Here is a 13,828-nt window from a genome sequence, read left to right on the forward strand (position 1 = left end):
CAATCAGTCCACAGGACTTCATTGAAAAGGCATTCCAATCAGGGCCTGAAGATCTCCCTCTGAAACTGGACACTAGACTTCCTGACTGGGAGACCTCACTCAGGCTGGATCGGGAGCAGCACCTTCAGCACCACCACACATAGCAAATTCAATGTAATCTGAAAAGAAAACCCATGCCCGCTGTGAGGATTGCACCTAAAAACCTCCAGATAATCAGACTGACATTCTACCTACTGCGCTAAGAATTCTGAGAGCACGACACCCAAAAGAAATTGATAAATAATCAAGTGTGTAACCATGGCGTATAAAATGTATACTGATGGTATTTAAAATGTATAAATATCTGTATACAAGTCCCAAGAGCTCAACAGACGACCCAAAGCCACCACCCGCCATCTGGCCATGGACAAAATGGACACGTGCGTTCAAATGGTCTTCTTAGAAAAGTTCAGTTCAGCATTCAACACAATCATTCCACAGCACTTGATTGAAAAGGCAATCCATTCAGGGTCTGTAGACCTCCCTCTGAAACTGGAAACCAGACTTCCTGACTTGGAGACCTCACTCAGGCTGGATGGGGAGCAGCACCTTCAGCATCACCACACACAGCAAATTCTGCGTAATCTGAAAACAAATCGCGTGCCCTGTGTGAGGATCGAACTCACGACCTTCAGATTATGAGACTGACGCGCTACCTACTGCGCTAACAAGGCTGAAAACATGGATCCCAACAGTGTGCAAAAAAAAGGACAAAAAGGACACGTGCGTTGAGACTGACATTCTACCTACTGCGCTAAGAATGCTGAGAACACGACACCCAAAAGAAATTAATAAATAAGCAAGTGTGTAACCATGGCGTATAAAATGTATACTGATGGTATTTAAAATGTATAAACATCTGTATACAAGTCCCAAGAGCTCAACAGACGACCCAAAGCCACCACCCGCCATCTGGCCATGGACAAAATGGACATGTGCGTTCAAATGGTCTTCTTAGAAAAGTTCAGTTCAGCATTCAACACAATCATTCCACAGCACTTGATTGAAAATGCAATCCATTCAGGGCCTGTAGACCTCCCTCTGAAACTGGAAACCACACTTCCTGATTAGGTGACCTCACTCAGGCTGGATGGGGAGCAGCACCTTCAGCATCACCACACAGGGCAAATTCTGCGTAATCTGAAAACAAATCCCGTGCCCTGTGTGAGGATTGAACTCACGACCTTCAGATTATGAGACTGACGCGCTACCTACTGCGCTAACAAGGCTGAAAACATGGATCCCAACAGTGTGCAAAAAAAAGGACAAAATGGACACGTGCGTTCAAATGGTCTTCATAGAAAAGTTCAGTTCAGCATTCAACACAATCAGTCCACAGGACTTCATTGAAAAGGCATTCCAATCAGGGCCTGAAGATCTCCCTCTGAAACTGGACACTAGACTTCCTGACTGGGAGACCTCACTCAGGCTGGATCGGGAGCAGCACCTTCAGCACCACCACACATAGCAAATTCAATGTAATCTGAAAAGAAAACCCATGCCCGCTGTGAGGATTGCACCTAAAAACCTCCAGATAATCAGACTGACATTCTACCTACTGCGCTAAGAATTCTGAGAACACGACACCCAAAAGAAATTGATAAATAATGAAGTGTGTAACCATGGCGTATAAAATGTATACTGATGGTATTTAAAATGTATAAACATCTGTATACAAGTCCCAAGAGCTCAACAGACGACCCAAAGCCACCACCCGCCATCTGGCCATGGACAAAATGGACACGTGCGTTCAAATGGTCTTCTTAGAAAAGTTCAGTTCAGCATTCAACACAATCATTCCACAGCACTTGATTGAAAATGCAATCCATTCAGGGTCTGTAGACCTCCCTCTGAAACTGGAAACCACACTTCCTGACTAGGTGACCTCACTCAGGCTGGATGGGGAGCAGCACCTTCAGCACCACCACACAGGGCAAATTCTGCGTAATCTGAAAACAAAACCCGTGCCCTGTGTGAGGATTGAACTCACGACCTTCAAATTATGAGACTGACGCGCTACCTACTGCGCTAACAAGGCTGAAAACATGGATCCCAACAGTGTGCAAAAAAAAGGACAAAAAGGACACGTGCGTTCAATGGTCTTCATAGAAAAGTTCAGTTCAGCATTCAACACAATCAGTCCACAGGACTTCATTGAAAAGGCATTCCAATCAGGGCCTGAAGATCTCCCTCTGAAACTGGATACTAGACTTCCTGACTGGGAGACCTCACTCAGGCTGGATGGGGAGCAGCACCTTCAGCACCACCACACAGGGCAAATTCTGCATAATCTGAAAACAAAACCCGTGCCCTGTGTGAGGATCGAACTCACGACCTTCAGATTATGAGACTGACGCGCTACCTACTGCGCTAACAAGGCTGAAAACATGGATCCCAACAGTTTCCAAAAAAAAGGACAAAAAGGACACGTGCGTTCAATGGTCTTCATAGAAAAGTTCAGTTCAGCATTCAACACAATCAGTCCACAGGACTTCATTGAAAAGGCATTCCAATCAGGGCCTGAAGATCTCCCTCTGAAACTGGACACTAGACTTCCTGACTGGGAGACCTCACTCAGGCTGGATCGGGAGCAGCACCTTCAGCACCACCACACATAGCAAATTCAATGTAATCTGAAAAGAAAACCCATGCCCGCTGTGAGGATTGCACCTAAAAACCTCCAGATAATCAGACTGACATTCTACCTACTGCGCTAAGAATTCTGAGAACACGACACCCAAAAGAAATTGATAAATAATCAAGTGTGTAACCATGGCGTATAAAATGTATACTGATGGTATTTAAAATGTATAAACATCTGTATACAAGTCCCAAGAGCTCAACAGACGACCCAAAGCCACCACCGGCCATCTGGCCATGGACAAAATGGACACGTGCGTTCAAATGGTCTTCTTAGAAAAGTTCAGTTCAGCATTCAACACAATCATTCCACAGCACTTGATTGAAAATGCAATCCATTCAGGGTCTGTAGACCTCCCTCTGAAACTGGAAACCACACTTCCTGACTAGGTGACCTCACTCAGGCTGGATGGGGAGCAGCACCTTCAGCACCACCACACAGGGCAAATTCTGCGTAATCTGAAAACAAAACCCGTGCCCTGTGTGAGGATTGAACTCACGACCTTCAGATTATGAGACTGACGCGCTACCTACTGCGCTAACAAGGCTGAAAACATGGAGCCCAACAGTGTGCAAAAAAAAGGACAAAAAGGACACGTGCGTTCAATGGTCTTCATAGAAAAGTTCAGTTCAGCATTCAACACAATCAGTCCACAGGACTTCATTGAAAAGGCATTCCAATCAGGGCCTGAAGATCTCCCTCTGAAACTGGATACTAGACTTCCTGACTGGGAGACCTCACTCAGGCTGGATCGGGAGCAGCACCTTCAGCACCACCACACATAGCAAATTCAATGTAATCTGAAAAGAAAACCCATGCCCGCTGTGAGGATTGCACCTAAAAACCTCCAGATAATCAGACTGACATTCTACCTACTGCGCTAAGAATTCTGAGAACACGACACCCAAAAGAAATTGATAAATAATCAAGTGTGTAACCATGGCGTATAAAATGTATACTGATGGTATTTAAAATGTATAAACATCTGTATACAAGTCCCAAGAGCTCAACAGACGACCCAAAGCCACCACCGGCCATCTGGCCATGGACAAAATGGACACGTGCGTTCAAATGGTCTTCTTAGAAAAGTTCAGTTCAGCATTCAACACAATCATTCCACAGCACTTGATTGAAAATGCAATCCATTCAGGGTCTGTAGACCTCCCTCTGAAACTGGAAACCACACTTCCTGACTAGGTGACCTCACTCAGGCTGGATGGGGAGCAGCACCTTCAGCACCACCACACAGGGCAAATTCTGCGTAATCTGAAAACAAAACCCGTGCCCTGTGTGAGGATTGAACTCACGACCTTCAGATTATGAGACTGACGCGCTACCTACTGCGCTAACAAGGCTGAAAACATGGAACCCAACAGTGTGCAAAAAAAAGGACAAAAAGGACACGTGCGTTCAATGGTCTTCATAGAAAAGTTCAGTTCAGCATTCAACACAATCAGTCCACAGGACTTCATTGAAAAGGCATTCCAATCAGGGCCTGAAGATCTCCCTCTGAAACTGGACACTAGACTTCCTGACTGGGAGACCTCACTCAGGCTGGATCGGGAGCAGCACCTTCAGCACCACCACACATAGCAAATTCAATGTAATCTGAAAAGAAAACCCATGCCCGCTGTGAGGATTGCACCTAAAAACCTCCAGATAATCAGACTGACATTCTACCTACTGCGCTAAGAATTCTGAGAACACGACACCCAAAAGAAATTGATAAATAATCAAGTGTGTAACCATGGCGTATAAAATGTATACTGATGGTATTTAAAATGTATAAACATCTGTATACAAGTCCCAAGAGCTCAACAGACGACCCAAAGCCACCACCGGCCATCTGGCCATGGACAAAAAGGACACGTGCGTTCAAATGGTCTTCATAGAAAAGTTCAGTTCAGCATTCAACACAATCAGTCCACAGGACTTCATTGAAAAGGCATTCCAATCAGGGCTTGAAGATCTCCCTCTGAAACTGGACACTAGACTTCCTGACTGGGAGACCTCACTCAGGCTGGATCGGGAGCAGCACCTTCAGCACCACCACACATAGCAAATTCAATGTAATCTGAAAAGAAAACCCATGCCCGCTGTGAGGATTGCACCTAAAAACCTCCAGATAATCAGACTGACATTCTACCTACTGCGCTAAGAATTCTGAGAACACGACACCCAAAAGAAATTGATAAATAATCAAGTGTGTAACCATGGCGTATAAAATGTATACTGATGGTATTTAAAATGTATAAACATCTGTATACAAGTCCCAAGAGCTCAACAGACGACCCAAAGCCACCACCCGCCATCTGGCCATGGACAAAATGGACACGTGCGTTCAAATGGTCTTCTTAGAAAAGTTCAGATCAGCATTCAACACAATCATTCCACAGCACTTGATTGAAAAGGCAATCCATTCAGGGCCTGTAGACCTCCCTCTGAAACTGGACACTAGACTTCCTGACTGGGAGACCTCACTCAGGCTGGATCGGGAGCAGCACCTTCAGCACCACCACACATAGCAAATTCAATGTAATCTGAAAAGAAAACCCATGCCCGCTGTGAGGATTGCACTCAAAACCACCAGATAATCAGACTGACATTCTACCTACTGCGCTAAGAATGCTGAGAACACGACACCCAAAAGAAATTAATAAATAATCAAGTGTGTAACCATGGCGTATAAAATGTATACTGATGGTATTTAAAATGTATAAACATCTGTATACAAGTCCCAAGAGCTCAACAGACGACCCAAAGCCACCACCCGCCATCTGGCCATGGACAAAATGGACACGTGCGTTCAAATGGTCTTCTTAGAAAAGTTCAGTTCAGCATTCAACACAATCATTCCACAGCACTTGATTGAAAATGCAATCCATTCAGGGCCTGTAGACCTCCCTCTGAAACTGGAAACCACACTTCCTGACTAGGTGACCTCACTCAGGCTGGATGGGGAGCAGCACCTTCAGCACCACCACACAGGGCAAATTCTGCATAATCTGAAAACAAAACCCGTGCCGTGTGAGGATCGAACTCACGACCTTCAGATTATGAGACTGACGCGCTACCTACTGCGCTGAAAACATGGACCCCAACAGTGTGCAAAAAAAAGGACAAAAAGGATACGTGCGTTCAAATGGTCTTCATAGAAAAGTTCAGTTCAGCATTCAACACAATCAGTCCACAGGACTTCATTGAAAAGGCATTCCAATCAGGGCCTGAAGATCTCCCTCTGAAACTGGACACTAGACTTCCTGACTGGGAGACCTCACTCAGGCTGGATCGGGAGCAGCACCTTCAGCACCACCACACATAGCAAATTCAATGTAATCTGAAAAGAAAACCCATGCCCGCTGTGAGGATTGCACCTAAAAACCTCCAGATAATCAGACTGACAGTCTACCTACTGCGCTAAGAATTCTGAGAACACGACACCCAAAAGAAATTGATAAATAATCAAGTGTGTAACCATGGCGTATAAAATGTATACTGATGGTATTTAAAATGTATAAACATCTGTATACAAGTACCAAGAGCTCAACAGACGACCCAAAGCCACCACCCGCCATCTGGCCATGGACAAAATGGACACGTGCGTTCAAATGGTCTTCTTAGAAAAGTTCAGTTCAGCATTCAACACAATCATTCCACAGGACTTGATTGAAAAGGCATTCCAATCAGGGCCTGAAGATCTCCCTCTGAAACTGGAAACCACACTTTCTGACTAGGTGACCTCACTCAGGCTGGATGGGGAGCAGCACCTTCAGCACCACCACACAGGGCAAATTCAATGTAATCTGAAAAGAAAACCCATGCCCGCTGTGAGGATTGCACCTAAAAACCTCCAGATAATCAGACTGACATTCTAACTACTGCGCTAAGAATTCTGAGAACACGACACCCAAAAGAAATTGATAAATAATCAAGTGTGTAACCATGGCGTATAAAATGTATACTGATGGTATTTAAAATGTATAAACATCTGTATACAAGTCCCAAGAGCTCAACAGACGACCCAAAGCCACCACCCGCCATCTGGCCATGGACAAAATGGACACGTGCGTTCAAATGGTCTTCATAGAAAAGTTCAGTTCAGCATTCAACACAATCAGTCCACAGGACTTCATTGAAAAGGCATTCCAATCAGGGCCTGAAGATCTCCCTCTGAAACTGGACACTAGACTTCCTGACTGGGAGACCTCACTCAGGCTGGATCGGGAGCAGCACCTTCAGCACCACCACACATAGCAAATTCAATGTAATCTGAAAAGAAAACCCATGCCCGCTGTGAGGATTGCACCTAAAAACCTCCAGATAATCAGACTGACATTCTACCTACTGCGCTAAGAATTCTGAGAACACGACACCCAAAAGAAATTGATAAATAATCAAGTGTGTAACCATGGCGTATAAAATGTATACTGATGGTATTTAAAATGTATAAACATCTGTATACAAGTCCCAAGAGCTCAACAGAAGACCCAAAGCCACCACCCGCCATCTGGCCATGGACAAAATGGACACGTGCGTTCAAATGGTCTTCTTAGAAAAGTTCAGTTCAGCATTCAACACAATCATTCCACAGCACTTGATTGAAAATGCAATCCATTCAGGGTCTGTAGACCTCCCTCTGAAACTGGAAACCAGACTTCCTGACTGGGAGACCTCACTCAGGCTGGATGGGGAGCAGCACCTTCAGCACCACCACACAGGGCAAATTCTGCATAATCTGAAAACAAAACCCGTGCCCTGTGTGAGGATCGAACTCACGACCTTCAGATTATGAGACTGACGCGCTACCTACTGCGCTAACAAGGCTGAAAACACGGACCCCAACAGTGTGCAAAAAAAAGGACAAAAAGGATACGTGCGTTCAAATGGTCTTCATAGAAAAGTTCAGTTCAGCATTCAACACAATCAGTCCACAGGACTTCATTGAAAAGGCATTCCAATCAGGGCCTGAAGATCTCCCTCTGAAACTGGACACTAGACTTCCTGACTGGGAGACCTCACTCAGGCTGGATCGGGAGCAGCACCTTCAGCACCACCACACATAGCAAATTCAATGTAATCTGAAAAGAAAACCCATGCCCGCTGTGAGGATTGCACCTAAAAACCTCCAGATAATCAGACTGACATTCTACCTACTGCGCTAAGAATTCTGAGAACACGACACCCAAAAGAAATTGATAAATAATCAAGTGTGTAACCATGGCGTATAAAATGTATACTGATGGTATTTAAAATGTATAAACATCTGTATACAAGTCCCAAGAGCTCAACAGACGACCCAAAGCCACCACCCGCCATCTGGCCATGGACAAAATGGACACGTGCGTTCAAATGGTCTTCTTAGAAAAGTTCAGATCAGCATTCAACACAATCATTCCACAGCACTTGATTGAAAAGGCAATCCATTCAGGGCCTGTAGACCTCCCTCTGAAACTGGACACTAGACTTCCTGACTGGGAGACCTCACTCAGGCTGGATCGGGAGCAGCACCTTCAGCACCACCACACATAGCAAATTCAATGTAATCTGAAAAGAAAACCCATGCCCGCTGTGAGGATTGCACTCAAAACCTCCAGATAATCAGACTGACATTCTACCTACTGCGCTAAGAATGCTGAGAACACGACACCCAAAAGAAATTAATAAATAAGCAAGTGTGTAACCATGGCGTATAAAATGTATACTGATGGTATTTAAAATGTATAAACATCTGTATACAAGTCCCAAGAGCTCAACAGACGACCCAAAGCCACCACCCGCCATGTGGCCATGGACAAAATGGACATGTGCGTTCAAATGGTCTTCTTAGAAAAGTTCAGTTCAGCATTCAACACAATCATTCCACAGCACTTGATTGAAAATGCAATCCATTCAGGGCCTGTAGACCTCCCTCTGAAACTGGAAACCACACTTCCTGATTAGGTGACCTCACTCAGGCTGGATGGGGAGCAGCACCTTCAGCATCACCACACAGGGCAAATTCTGCGTAATCTGAAAACAAATCCCGTGCCCTGTGTGAGGATTGAACTCACGACCTTCAGATTATGAGACTGACGCGCTACCTACTGCGCTAACAAGGCTGAAAACATGGATCCCAACAGTGTGCAAAAAAAAGGACAAAAAGGACACGTGCGTTCAAATGGTCTTCATAGAAAAGTTCAGTTCAGCATTCAACACAATCAGTCCACAGGACTTCATTGAAAAGGCATTCCAATCAGGGCCTGAAGATCTCCCTCTGAAACTGGACACTAGACTTCCTGACTGGGAGACCTCACTCAGGCTGGATCGGGAGCAGCACCTTCAGCACCACCACACATAGCAAATTCAATGTAATCTGAAAAGAAAACCCATGCCCGCTGTGAGGATTGCACCTAAAAACCTCCAGATAATCAGACTGACATTCTACCTACTGCGCTAAGAATTCTGAGAACACGACACCCAAAAGAAATTGATAAATAATCAAGTGTGTAACCATGGCGTATAAAATGTATACTGATGGTATTTAAAATGTATAAACATCTGTATACAAGTCCCAAGAGCTCAACAGACGACCCAAAGCCACCACCCGCCATCTGGCCATGGACAAAATGGACACGTGCGTTCAAATGGTCTTCTTAGAAAAGTTCAGTTCAGCATTCAACACAATCATTCCACAGCACTTGATTGAAAATGCAATCCATTCAGGGTCTGTAGACCTCCCTCTGAAACTGGAAACCACACTTCCTGACTAGGTGACCTCACTCAGGCTGGATGGGGAGCAGCACCTTCAGCACCACCACACAGGGCAAATTCTGCGTAATCTGAAAACAAAACCCGTGCCCTGTGTGAGGATTGAACTCACGACCTTCAGATTATGAGACTGACGCGCTACCTACTGCGCTAACAAGGCTGAAAACATGGATCCCAACAGTGTGCAAAAAAAAGGACAAAAAGGACACGTGCGTTCAATGGTCTTCATAGAAAAGTTCAGTTCAGCATTCAACACAATCAGTCCACAGGACTTCATTGAAAAGGCATTCCAATCAGGGCCTGAAGATCTCCCTCTGAAACTGGACACTAGACTTCCTGACTGGGAGACCTCACTCAGGCTGGATCGGGAGCAGCACCTTCAGCACCACCACACATAGCAAATTCAATGTAATCTGAAAAGAAAACCCATGCCCGCTGTGAGGATTGCACCTAAAAACCTCCAGATAATCAGACTGACATTCTACCTACTGCGCTAAGAATTCTGAGAACACGACACCCAAAAGAAATTGATAAATAATGAAGTGTGTAACTATGGCGTATAAAATGTATACTGATGGTATTTAAAATGTATAAACATCTGTATACAAGTCCCAAGAGCTCAACAGACGACCCAAAGCCACCACCCGCCATCTGGCCATGGACAAAATGGACACGTGCGTTCAAATGGTCTTCTTAGAAAAGTTCAGTTCAGCATTCAACACAATCATTCCACAGCACTTGATTGAAAATGCAATCCATTCAGGGTCTGTAGACCTCCCTCTGAAACTGGAAACCACACTTCCTGACTAGGTGACCTCACTCAGGCTGGATGGGGAGCAGCACCTTCAGCACCACCACACAGGGCAAATTCTGCGTAATCTGAAAACAAAACCTGTGCCCTGTGTGAGGATCGAACTCACGACCTTCAGATTATGAGACTGACGCGCTACCTACTGCACTAACAAGGCTGAAAACATGGATCCCAACAGTGTGCAAAAAAAAGGACAAAAAGGACACGTGCGTTCAATGGTCTTCATAGAAAAGTTCAGTTCAGCATTCAACACAATCAGTCCACAGGACTTCATTGAAAAGGCATTCCAATCAGGGCCTGAAGATCTCCCTCTGAAACTGGACACTAGACTTCCTGACTGGGAGACCTCACTCAGGCTGGATCGGGAGCAGCACCTTCAGCACCACCACACATAGCAAATTCAATGTAATCTGAAAAGAAAACCCATGCCCGCTGTGAGGATTGCACCTAAAAACCTCCAGATAATCAGACTGACATTCTACCTACTGCGCTAAGAATTCTGAGAGCACGACACCCAAAAGAAATTGATAAATAATCAAGTGTGTAACCATGGCGTATAAAATGTATACTGATGGTATTTAAAATGTATAAACATCTGTATACAAGTCCCAAGAGCTCAACAGACGACCCAAAGCCACCACCCGCCATCTGGCCATGGACAAAATGGACACGTGCGTTCAAATGGTCTTCTTAGAAAAGTTCAGTTCAGCATTCAACACAATCATTCCACAGCACTTGATTGAAAATGCAATCCATTCAGGACCTGTAGACCTCCCTCTGAAACTGGAAACCAGACTTCCTGACTTGGAGACCTCACTCAGGCTGGATGGGGAGCAGCACCTTCAGCATTACCACACACAGCAAATTCTGCGTAATCTGAAAACAAATCGCGTGCCCTGTGTGAGGATCGAACTCACGACCTTCAGATTATGAGACTGACGCGCTACCTACTGCGCTAACAAGGCTGAAAACATGGATCCCAACAGTGTGCAAAAAAAAGGACAAAAAGGACACGTGCGTTCAAATGGTCTTCATAGAAAAGTTCAGTTCAGCATTCAACACAATCAATCCACAGGACTTCATTGAAAAGGCATTCCAATCAGGGCCTGAAGATCTCCATCTGAAACTGGACACTAGACTTCCTGACAGGGAGACCTCACTCAGACTGGATGGGGAGCAGCACCTTCAGCATCACCACACAGGGCAAATTCTGCATAATCTGAAAACAAATCCCGTGCCCTGTGTGAGGATTGAACTCACGACCTTCAGATTATGAGACTGACGCGCTACCTACTGCGCTAACAAGGCTGAAAACATGGATCCCAACAGTGTGCAAAAAAAAGGACAAAAAGGACACGTGCGTTCAAATTGTCTTCATAGAAAAGTTCAGTTCAGCATTCAACACAATCAGTCCACAGGACTTCATTGAAAAGGCATTCCAATCAGGGCCTGAAGATCTCCCTCTGAAACTGGACACTAGACTTCCTGACTGGGAGACCTCACTCAGGCTGGATCGGGAGCAGCACCTTCAGCACCACCACACATAGCAAATTCAATGTAATCTGAAAAGAAAACCCATGCCCGCTGTGAGGATTGCACCTAAAAACCTCCAGATAATCAGACTGACATTCTACCTACTGCGCTAAGAATTCTGAGAACACGACACCCAAAAGAAATTGATAAATAATCAAGTGTGTAACCATGGCGTATAAAATGTATACTGATGGTATTTAAAATGTATAAACATCTGTATACAAGTCCCAAGAGCTCAACAGACGACCCAAAGCCACCACCCGCCATCTGGCCATGGACAAAATGGACACGTGCGTTCAAATGGTCTTCTTAGAAAAGTTCAGTTCAGCATTCAACACAATCATTCCACAGCACTTGATTGAAAATGCAATCCATTCAGGGTCTGTAGACCTCCCTCTGAAACTGGAAACCAGACTTCCTGACTGGGAGACCTCACTCAGGCTGGATGGGGAGCAGCACCTTCAGCACCACCACACAGGGCAAATTCTGCATAATCTGAAAACAAAACCCATGCCCTGTGTGAGGATCGAACTCACGACCTTCAGATTATGAGACTGACGCGCTACCTACTGCGCTAACAAGGCTGAAAACATGGACTCCAACAGTGTGCAAAAAAAAGGACAAAAAGGATACGTGCGTTCAAATGGTCTTCATAGAAAAGTTCAGTTCAGCATTCAACACAATCAGTCCACAGGACTTCATTGAAAAGGCATTCCAATCAGGGCCTGAAGATCTCCCTCTGAAACTGGACACTAGACTTCCTGACTGGGAGACCTCACTCAGGCTGGATCGGGAGCAGCACCTTCAGCACCACCACACATAGCAAATTCAATGTAATCTGAAAAGAAAACCCATGCCCGCTGTGAGGATTGCACCTAAAAACCTCCAGATAATCAGACTGACATTCTACCTACTGCGCTAAGAATTCTGAGAACACGACACCCAAAAGAAATTGATAAATAATCAAGTGTGTAACCATGGCGTATAAAATGTATACTGATGGTATTTAAAATGTATAAACATCTGTATACAAGTCCCAAGAGCTCAACAGACGACCCAAAGCCACCACCCGCCATCTGGCCATGGACAAAATGGACACGTGCGTTCAAATGGTCTTCTTAGAAAAGTTCAGATCAGCATTCAACACAATCATTCCACAGCACTTGATTGAAAAGGCAATCCATTCAGGGCCTGTAGACCTCCCTCTGAAACTGGACACTAGACTTCCTGACTGGGAGACCTCACTCAGGCTGGATCGGGAGCAGCACCTTCAGCACCACCACACATAGCAAATTCAATGTAATCTGAAAAGAAAACCCATGCCCGCTGTGAGGATTGCACTCAAAACCTCCAGATAATCAGACTGACATTCTACCTACTGCGCTAAGAATGCTGAGAACACGACACCCAAAAGAAATTAATAAATAAGCAAGTGTGTAACCATGGCGTATAAAATGTATACTGATGGTATTTAAAATGTATAAACATCTGTATACAAGTCCCAAGAGCTCAACAGACGACCCAAAGCCACCACCCGCCATCTGGCCATGGACAAAATGGACACGTGCGTTCAAATGGTCTTCTTAGAAAAGTTCAGTTCAGCATTCAACACAATCATTCCACAGCACTTGATTGAAAATGCAATCCATTCAGGGTCTGTAGACCTCCCTCTGAAACTGGAAACCAGACTTCCTGACTGGGAGACCTCACTCAGGCTGGATCGGGAGCAGCACCTTCAGCACCACCACACATAGCAAATTCAATGTAATCTGAAAAGAAAACCCATGCCCGCTGTGAGGATTGCACCTAAAAACCTCCAGATAATCAGACTGACATTCTACCTACTGCGCTAAGAATTCTGAGAACACGACACCCAAAAGAAATTGATAAATAATCAAGTGTGTAACCATGGCGTATAAAATGTATACTGATGGTATTTAAAATGTATAAACATCTGTATACAAGTCCCAAGAGCTCAACAGACGACCCAAAGCCACCACCCGCCATCTGGCCATGGACAAAATGGACATGTGCGTTCAAATGGTCTTCTTAGAAAA

At 44.9% G+C, this 13,828-nt stretch overlaps 1 protein-coding gene and 13 non-coding genes across 15 annotated transcripts in view; all 14 read right to left on the minus strand.

The window, feature by feature from the left end:
* Positions 1-13,828, minus strand: part of LOC108268961 (uncharacterized) — a 65,252-nt gene that overhangs the window by 41,967 nt on the left and 9,457 nt on the right. The gene's annotated exons all lie outside the window — the stretch shown is intronic.
* trnam-cau (transfer RNA methionine (anticodon CAU)) lies at positions 641-713 on the minus strand. Its single transcript has one exon. It is a non-coding gene; the product is annotated as a tRNA-Met (tRNA).
* trnam-cau (transfer RNA methionine (anticodon CAU)) lies at positions 1,196-1,268 on the minus strand. The gene has a single exon. It is a non-coding gene; the product is annotated as a tRNA-Met (tRNA).
* On the minus strand, positions 2,005-2,077 carry trnam-cau (transfer RNA methionine (anticodon CAU)). The gene has a single exon. It is a non-coding gene; the product is annotated as a tRNA-Met (tRNA).
* On the minus strand, positions 2,347-2,419 carry trnam-cau (transfer RNA methionine (anticodon CAU)). The gene has a single exon. It is a non-coding gene; the product is annotated as a tRNA-Met (tRNA).
* On the minus strand, positions 3,155-3,227 carry trnam-cau (transfer RNA methionine (anticodon CAU)). Its single transcript has one exon. It is a non-coding gene; the product is annotated as a tRNA-Met (tRNA).
* Positions 3,963-4,035, minus strand: trnam-cau (transfer RNA methionine (anticodon CAU)). Its single transcript has one exon. It is a non-coding gene; the product is annotated as a tRNA-Met (tRNA).
* On the minus strand, positions 7,432-7,504 carry trnam-cau (transfer RNA methionine (anticodon CAU)). Its single transcript has one exon. It is a non-coding gene; the product is annotated as a tRNA-Met (tRNA).
* Positions 8,706-8,778, minus strand: trnam-cau (transfer RNA methionine (anticodon CAU)). Its single transcript has one exon. It is a non-coding gene; the product is annotated as a tRNA-Met (tRNA).
* On the minus strand, positions 9,515-9,587 carry trnam-cau (transfer RNA methionine (anticodon CAU)). Its single transcript has one exon. It is a non-coding gene; the product is annotated as a tRNA-Met (tRNA).
* Positions 10,323-10,395, minus strand: trnam-cau (transfer RNA methionine (anticodon CAU)). Its single transcript has one exon. It is a non-coding gene; the product is annotated as a tRNA-Met (tRNA).
* trnam-cau (transfer RNA methionine (anticodon CAU)) lies at positions 11,131-11,203 on the minus strand. The gene has a single exon. It is a non-coding gene; the product is annotated as a tRNA-Met (tRNA).
* On the minus strand, positions 11,474-11,546 carry trnam-cau (transfer RNA methionine (anticodon CAU)). The gene has a single exon. It is a non-coding gene; the product is annotated as a tRNA-Met (tRNA).
* On the minus strand, positions 12,283-12,355 carry trnam-cau (transfer RNA methionine (anticodon CAU)). The gene has a single exon. It is a non-coding gene; the product is annotated as a tRNA-Met (tRNA).

The sequence above is a fragment of the Ictalurus punctatus genome, chromosome 8, assembly GCF_001660625.3.
Source record: "Ictalurus punctatus breed USDA103 chromosome 8, Coco_2.0, whole genome shotgun sequence".
In the NCBI taxonomy this organism is placed as follows: Eukaryota; Metazoa; Chordata; class Actinopteri; order Siluriformes; family Ictaluridae; genus Ictalurus; species Ictalurus punctatus.